Raw genomic sequence first — 7,293 nt, forward strand, 5'->3', positions numbered from 1 at the left:
GACTGGTTTCGTGGAAGACAATTTTTCCACAGATGGCGGGGGTGGGGGACGGTTTCAGGATGATTCAAGCGCATTACATTTATTGTGCACTTTATTTCTATTATTATTACATTGTAATATATAACGAAATAATTATACAACTCACCACACAGTGCAGAATCAGTGGGAGGCCTGAACTTGTTTTCCTGCAACTAGAGGGTCCCATCTGGGGGTGATGGGAGACAGTGACACTCGAAGTGTGTTGCTTATGTTCATTCAGTCTACTCCATAAGATGCAGCTTAATTGTCACTTGCCACTCACCGATAGGGTTTTGATATGAGTCTGCAATCAACTGATTTATGATGGTCTCTGTGCAGTCAAACCTCTCCGCTAATGATGATCTGTATTTGCAGCCGCTCCCCAGCGCTGGCATCACCGCCTCAGCTCCCCCTCAGATCATCAGGCATTGGATTCTTATAAGGAGCGTGCGACCTAGATCCCTCGCATGCGCTCCTATGAGAATCTAATGTCGCGGGCTGATCTGACAGGAGGCGGAGCTCAGGCGGTAACGCGAGCCACGGGGAGCGGCTGTAAATAAAGATGAAGCTTCGCTCGCTCCCCCCCCCCCCGCCCCCGCTCACCTCCTGCTGTGCGGCCTGGTTGGGTGGGGGGTTGGGGACCCCTGCCATAGTATTTATGAAAATGCTGAGTTCTGGGCAAGAAAATGGACCTCAGGTCTTTTGGATGCCTCTGCCTGCTTCCCCGATTGCATGTCGTGGGTGTATCAGTGATAAGTACCAGTGCACGTACGATGCTTTAGAGTTCACAAAGCCCTTTCGTGGACACCATCTAGGGTACGAGGACTCCACCATTCTCATTTCGGATCGAGGAACTGGACGTCCAGTGGGGCTGGGCGACTTGTCCAGGACCCCAGAGCCAGTGTGAACAGATCCTAAGCCAGGGCTGCACCACCCACCACAATGGTCAACTCATGCCTTTATCAATTAAGTGATTAATTTATTATTTCATGTATGAATGTTCTATTTCTCATCTCTAGCGGTATAACTTATTTGTATAGAATTTATTCACAAATCATTACTTTATAATTAAATGATTCATATATTAATAATTCATTAGTAATTAAAAGTTTATCATTTTGCAGTTGCATCACATTGCTTTGGACTTTCTGCCAAATCTCCATCCGAGAGCTTTGTAAAAGGAAAAAAAAACTACACATGCCAAACGGAGTCACATTACTTTTTCTCAAGCAGACCGTTCAAATGAGCTACAAAGAATCAAACAGAAGCAACTGGATTCATCTAAAGACTCCTAATTCAGAAACGTTTTTCAGGGACTTCCCTGGCCGTCCAGTGGTTAAGACTCTGCGCTTCCACTGCAGGGGGCACAGGTTCGATGCCTGGTCGGGGAACTGAGATCCCGCATGCTGTGCGGTGCAGTCAGTCAATAAAATAAAATAAAAATTAAATTAAAAAAAAGAAGAAACACTTCTCAGTCCCCGAGAAACATTCCAAGGACATACCCTTAAATGACCAGAGTCGGGCAAAAGCGGTACTTTGGCTTCCCACGCAGAGCTGAAAGGGGCCTGATGAGGAAAGGGCCTGTGGAGCCCTTGACTGAGCCCTGGTCATGGACTCTGCCCCTAGTCGCTCCCTGGACCCCCAAGCCTGTGTGTCTACTCGAGCCCCAGCCTGGGTCTGGGGAGTCTTCTCCCAGCCGCCTCTCGTCTTTCACACATGGGACCCCCTAAACACCCAGCCTGTCACCAGCTGCCTCCTTGATCTGGATGGCAAGTCCCCGAGGACCTTTAAATCAGGCAGAGAGAAGGGGAAGCAAAAGGCAGGAAGCAGGCGGCCCTGCACCTGCCTCGTTACGGGGAGCGGCGGTCACCTGGGGAGACCTGAGACGGCCACCCCTGGTTGGGGGGGAGGGGCCGAGGAGCAGACAGACGGGGGCAGGGGGGCCTGGGGGAGCAGCTCAGGACCGCAAGGGAGTCAGACTCCTGCCCCCGGGACGCGGGTGATGGCAGGTGGGCAAACACACAGCAGGGGAGCCAAAGGAGACCAGGCGTGGGGGTCGGGGCCCCTGCAAGATCATGTCTCTGCCACATGGTGGACAGATGGAGGGAAGGGCTGGGGGACAGCAGGGCCCCCTCCCTGCAGGGTCCAGCCCCAGCGTGGGCTCCCCACGGGATGGAGCTCTGCGGAGGGGGGCCAGGTGCTCCGGGCCCCGGGCCCAGGGCACCTGTGTGACATCACCGAGGGAGCACGGATGCCGGGCACCTGCTCATTACTGCCCTCCTGGGGGTTCAGGCGGCATCGGGGCTACTCCGGAGCAAACCTTCCTTCAGGCTGTTCTTCCCCTAGTTCAGAGCCGATCCCCAGCTGGTCCCCTGGCAGCCGGGAGCCGCCCGGTTAGGGAAACGGATGGCTGAGGTGACCACTGGCCACTTAGAGGCCACGTGCAGCCTGCCCCTGGGTCATGACGCCTGAGGACAGCCTCACCGTGGGGATCTGAGGGGTCCCTTCCCTCCAGCAGGGCCCACGGGTGCTGCTCTCACTGTGACCCGTGGTGTTGGGGTCCACACGGGGGCACCGGATAATAACACTGCCAGGGGGCTCCCACAGGCTGTGACGCCCACGGCCAGGACGCCAGGAACACACATGGGTCTGGGAGCTGGGGGAGCATCAGACCTTTCAGGGGAAAAGGCAGGCAGACCGGGGTTTATAGACCATGGTGTTGTCATTTACAGCCAGCAAGCCTCAGGTGGGGGTCTCGCTGTGGACCCCAGAGCTCAAGTGATACGTGCGGAGCCAAGTGAGTTGCCGGCGGCCCAGCTCTTGCTCTGGAGGCGCGAGGGCTCCCAGGGGGACGTGGAGCGAGGGACAGGGCGTACGTGTGACATGGTGCGAGGCCGGCCAGCTGAGAAGCGTCCTCGCGTGCGGTCCCCCCTCTCGGGCGGTGCTTCTCTAGTATCAGAAACCTGTTTTTCTTTTAGAACGACAGAGTTGCATTTGGGATTGAAGAAAGTCTAAAGTGGCTCTGGACTCAGAAGTCCAGAAGGCGTCCGTCCACCTGTGTCCTCCCGGACGCACAGAGATGGGACGAGGAGACCGTGCACGCTCTGAACCGGGCTGAGGGCCCGGGAGCTGGTCAGGGGCTCTCTCGTGGGAGCTGAGTTTGTGAACACAGGGGCATCCCTGTGTTCGTGTAAGGAGATCGTCCTTCACTGCAGAGCCTCGCGGCTTGTCCCCTTATAGAAAGAGGAAATGGAGATGCTCCGCCCCCCAGCCCTACTTTCCCGCCATAAGCTCTGCTCAGCCAGTTCTTGGCCTAATGGATAAGCCGCCCCCTCTGTGTGCTGTGGGCACTTGTGTACACGGGTGCCGCCCCTGGGCTGCTCTTCTGGTCGGGACGGTGGGCACTCGGGAGCTAAAGCACGGAAACCTCCTGAGAGGCAGGGCCACGAATGCCCGTCAGCTCCACGCAGGGTGCGGGTGTTCCATCCTTAAAAGGCCAGACCAGAAGGCAGATCCAAACCCAGACCAGGGAGGAGAGGAAAGATGGAGAGCGACAGACAGACAGACAGTGAGGTGACTGCCCCGGGCCCACCCACCCCAGGGGAGGGAACTCTGCTCAGACACTGGGTCCAGCAGGAGTTTTGCTAGCATCCTCTCGGATGGGGAGGGCACCATCTGCAGGGAGAAGACGGGGGCCAAGGGCAGAAGTGCCCCCCGAGCCCCCAGCGGCAGGAGCTTTGGGGCAAATGTGCTGATGGGCCGGAACGAGGTGCCGTGTGAGCAGCAGATGGAAACCCAGGGCTCCCGGCACAGAGCCGGGGCCAGCCGGGGCCACTTTGTCTCGCAGCCCCCGATGCTTTACATCTAGGGGATGTTGAGAGGGGTCTTCATGGGGAAGAGGACAAAAGTAAAGTGTGATGTTTGGGTCTGGCTGAAAGACCAGTCACACCCGGACATTTGGAGGAGATACTATTGTTGGAAGGGTGGCTAGAGCAGGTACCCAGCGCACGGGAGGACCACGCGTCTGAGGGCGAAGAGAGGCCCGACGCAGAGGAGACGTGCCTGAGAATCCTGGCAGCCCCACTGGCCCTAAGGGCAGCCCAAGGACCACCTTGCCTGGCTCGTCTTTGGTGTTCAAGAATAGTCTGTGAGAAGCAAGATTCGCTTTCCAGAGTTTTGCTTTACAAATGCCCTTGCTAGGCGCGGTGTGTTTTGTAAGGGGAGCGACAGACATGCCACAGCACTTCTGACTATCCCACGGATCCACTCACCTCGGAGCTGGTGGACGGGCCAGCCCTGTGCCTTGCCCAGTGGGCATCAGGAAGGAAAACCACGATGGTAAAACCGGTAAAGGCTTTCTCCATAAACCCCGCTAGGGACACGAAAACGAAGCCAACTGGAAGTGACTTGTCCATGATCTAATCCTTTTCAAGGGGAGTTGTGACATGTACAGAAAATCCACACGTCCATTCAGCCCCCACCTGGTGGGGCTGTAATTGTCTATAAAGACATAGAGATACAAAGATGCTTATTAGCAGGTAGCATTAAGTGAAACTGAAGGGCTTTCTTAGTTATGCCTGCAGTGAGTTACTCTTGGAATGTTACCAGTTCCGAAAAAGCCTGTCCAGACATCCTGAGTTTCGAGAATGAAGGAGACATCTGAGCGAGCAGGCTACTTCTTCTAAAGGCAACGCCCGCCTGCTAGCGCGAAACCGAGTGCCCGACAGGAGCCCAGCGCCTGATACCTGCCCCCAACGCACACCTCCTCTTGCCTCGCGGCCCTAGCATTGCCCCTAGAGGCCGTGAATATCAGCTCCGCGAAGACATGGCCAGAACAGCCTTCTGAAGCACTGTGTCCGCACGTAGTGGTCACTGAAAAAGCGTCTACGACGTTGATAATAAGAAGGTGAACTCTTGGCACAAGTGAATTCAGAGTGACAGCCACCGCCTTGGGCACTGCCCTATGGTTGTCACTTCTTTCCAAGCCACCCCCAACAGGACCAGACCCCTCTGGCGAATGCTGGGCCAGCAGGAAACGGCGGGGAGCTCCCGGAGGACCAGCTGTCTGGATGGTCTCTGAGGTCAACTCACAAGGTGAGCACTGCCTTAAGGAGGGGCCGTGGTGTCCCTGCGTCTCACATCCTGTAAGTAGCAACCCACGCCCCGTCGCCAGTCAACTCTTACGTGACAGCCATCAAAATGTGCACGTTCCATCATTTCTGGGTAATCACTTTTGACGCAAATTTTATTGAAGTATAGAATACACAGAGAAAAGCGCACACGTCTTAAGTGTACACGCGGCTCAATATACGCCCCCAGACACGACCACCACGGAGCCAGCGCCCGGATCAAGAAGCAGGAGGCACAGAGCCTGCGGAGGCCCCTCAGGTCCCCTGCCATCAGGTCAGTGCCTAACTGCTCTTGAATCTTAAATGGAACCCCTAGGGCGTTGGTTTTTAATCAGAGGAACACATCTTTCCCAAACAGAGGGAAAAAAAAGATAATTTCCTCCCTTGGAAATGAAGACACCTCTCCTTTGCTACGGACAAGTCAAGGATAACCCCTTGGATGGGAAACCACCTCCCAGTATCCGGCAGTGAGTGCCTGTTTGCGGGCGCGTGGCCCCTGCCCTCCTCCGGCCAGACAGCAGCTCCTGGCATGAGCTGATTCTTGCCCAGAATGTACATCAGGAAACCAGGGAGAAACAGAATGAGTGACTGTTACACTTCCTACGTCAGCTAACGGTGCTTTAAAGAACAACGGTCCTTGTCCACACCTCCGAGGCTCTGTAAGGTTGGTCGGGTAGGGGTACGGATTTTCTCACTGTAGACACGCGCCCTTGAAGGAGGGGCCGGGGAGCAGCCCCACCCGCGGGAAGCGCCAGCCCTGGGCGCCCTCCCCCAAGGTCAGCACAGGCCAGCTTTGAGACATCTTCCCCTCTACGCCCCACAGCAGGCTGAGTCCCGGGTGCCTCTCTATATTGCGCAGAGGAGAGACAAGGGCTCAGAGAGGGTTCGTGACCTGCCTGAGGCCACACAGCGGCTCAGCAGAGGAGCCAACATTCCAACCACTTCTGCGCGACTCCAGAGCGGCCAGGAGCGTCTGCCAGCCCGGGCGGCACAGCCGGGGGCCCAGGCGGCCTCACCCGTCCCTCCTTCCACGTGCAGGCCTGCTCCCAGTGATCCCCGAAGGTCAGCTCAATTCGGGAATGCGCATTTAGTCTGCTGTTGCATGAAACGTTTAACAGAGGATGGGAAGAAACCACACACCTTCCTTCCCCAAAACATGAGATGCCCTTGGTCACCGAAGGCCGTGGTTGCCCCCCGGGTGCCAGCAGCCTCTCCCAGTGGCAAGATGTTCCGAAAGCCAAGCTCCCAGGTGCCTCTGTGCGTCCAAAGGGCTCCTGACTCGTCCAATCGTCGCTCATCTTTCAATGTCCTGTTCATGTTTATGAAATGTCCTCAAGTTTTACAAAACAAAAAGGAAAGAAAGAAAACCAAACGCTTCTTGCCCAGGGTGTGGGAAGCTTCTTTTGCCGGAGCGGGGGACTCAAGCCCCGCTTCTATTAAGGACCCTCACTGCATGTCCAGCCTGCAGCCCAAGCGGACGCGCCTGCGGTGGCTTCTCATGTGGCTGCTCCTCTCGCCTTCGCTGTCACAAGCGGGGTGGGCGGGGGCAACACACAGATTCGCGAAGAAGGTGCTGAGCAGCAGTGTCACCGGCGACTTGCGGCCTGTTGTGTGAACCCCTCGGGAACCATTAGGCCCCCGACCCCCTCACCTGCAGAAAATAATACGCGGCTGGTCCGTCAGACTCCAGCCAGTGACCTGCTCACTCAGGTTTCCTTTTAACAAGCTGCGGTCTCTGTAACAAGGGGCGGCTCTTCTAGGGAGATCCCAGGGTGGCTCAGTCTGTTTCCAAGCTGCGCGGCACAGAGGCCTGTGGTCTGACCGTGCCGCGGGGCCGGGCCGCGCCCTGGGCACCGTCCCAGGCAGGCTACCTGAAGGTCCAGGGCCACAGCGGCAGCTCAGCACTTGGGACCCTCGGCGGGGTCGGGGGGGATAAGTGTGCCACAAAAATATTGGACATAAACCACGGGGCCCGCAGCCAGCGTGTGTGTACAGCTCACAGAGGTGACTGGGCCACACGGAACATTCCTCCTCTGAGCCTCACGGCAAAGAGGCGAGTTTCATCACAGAGGAGGGTCGCCAGTGGGCAGAGAAGCCCGCCTGCAGGGGAGAGGGGGAGGGAGCCTCCCCGACCCCCTCCCATCCC

At 56.8% G+C, this 7,293-nt stretch overlaps 1 long non-coding RNA gene across 1 annotated transcript in view; it reads right to left on the minus strand.

The window, feature by feature from the left end:
• The window catches only part of LOC114486686 (uncharacterized), a 6,741-nt gene extending 2,390 nt beyond the window's left edge, over nucleotides 1-4,351 (minus strand). The window contains exon 1 of the long non-coding RNA XR_003680832.2: nucleotides 4,290-4,351. This is a non-coding gene — a long non-coding RNA (uncharacterized lncRNA). The remainder of the gene's footprint in view (nucleotides 1-4,289) is intronic.
• Between the last annotated feature and the right edge of the window lie 2,942 nt (nucleotides 4,352-7,293).

This window comes from Physeter macrocephalus, chromosome 8 (assembly GCF_002837175.3).
Source record: "Physeter macrocephalus isolate SW-GA chromosome 8, ASM283717v5, whole genome shotgun sequence".
In the NCBI taxonomy this organism is placed as follows: Eukaryota; Metazoa; Chordata; class Mammalia; order Artiodactyla; family Physeteridae; genus Physeter; species Physeter macrocephalus.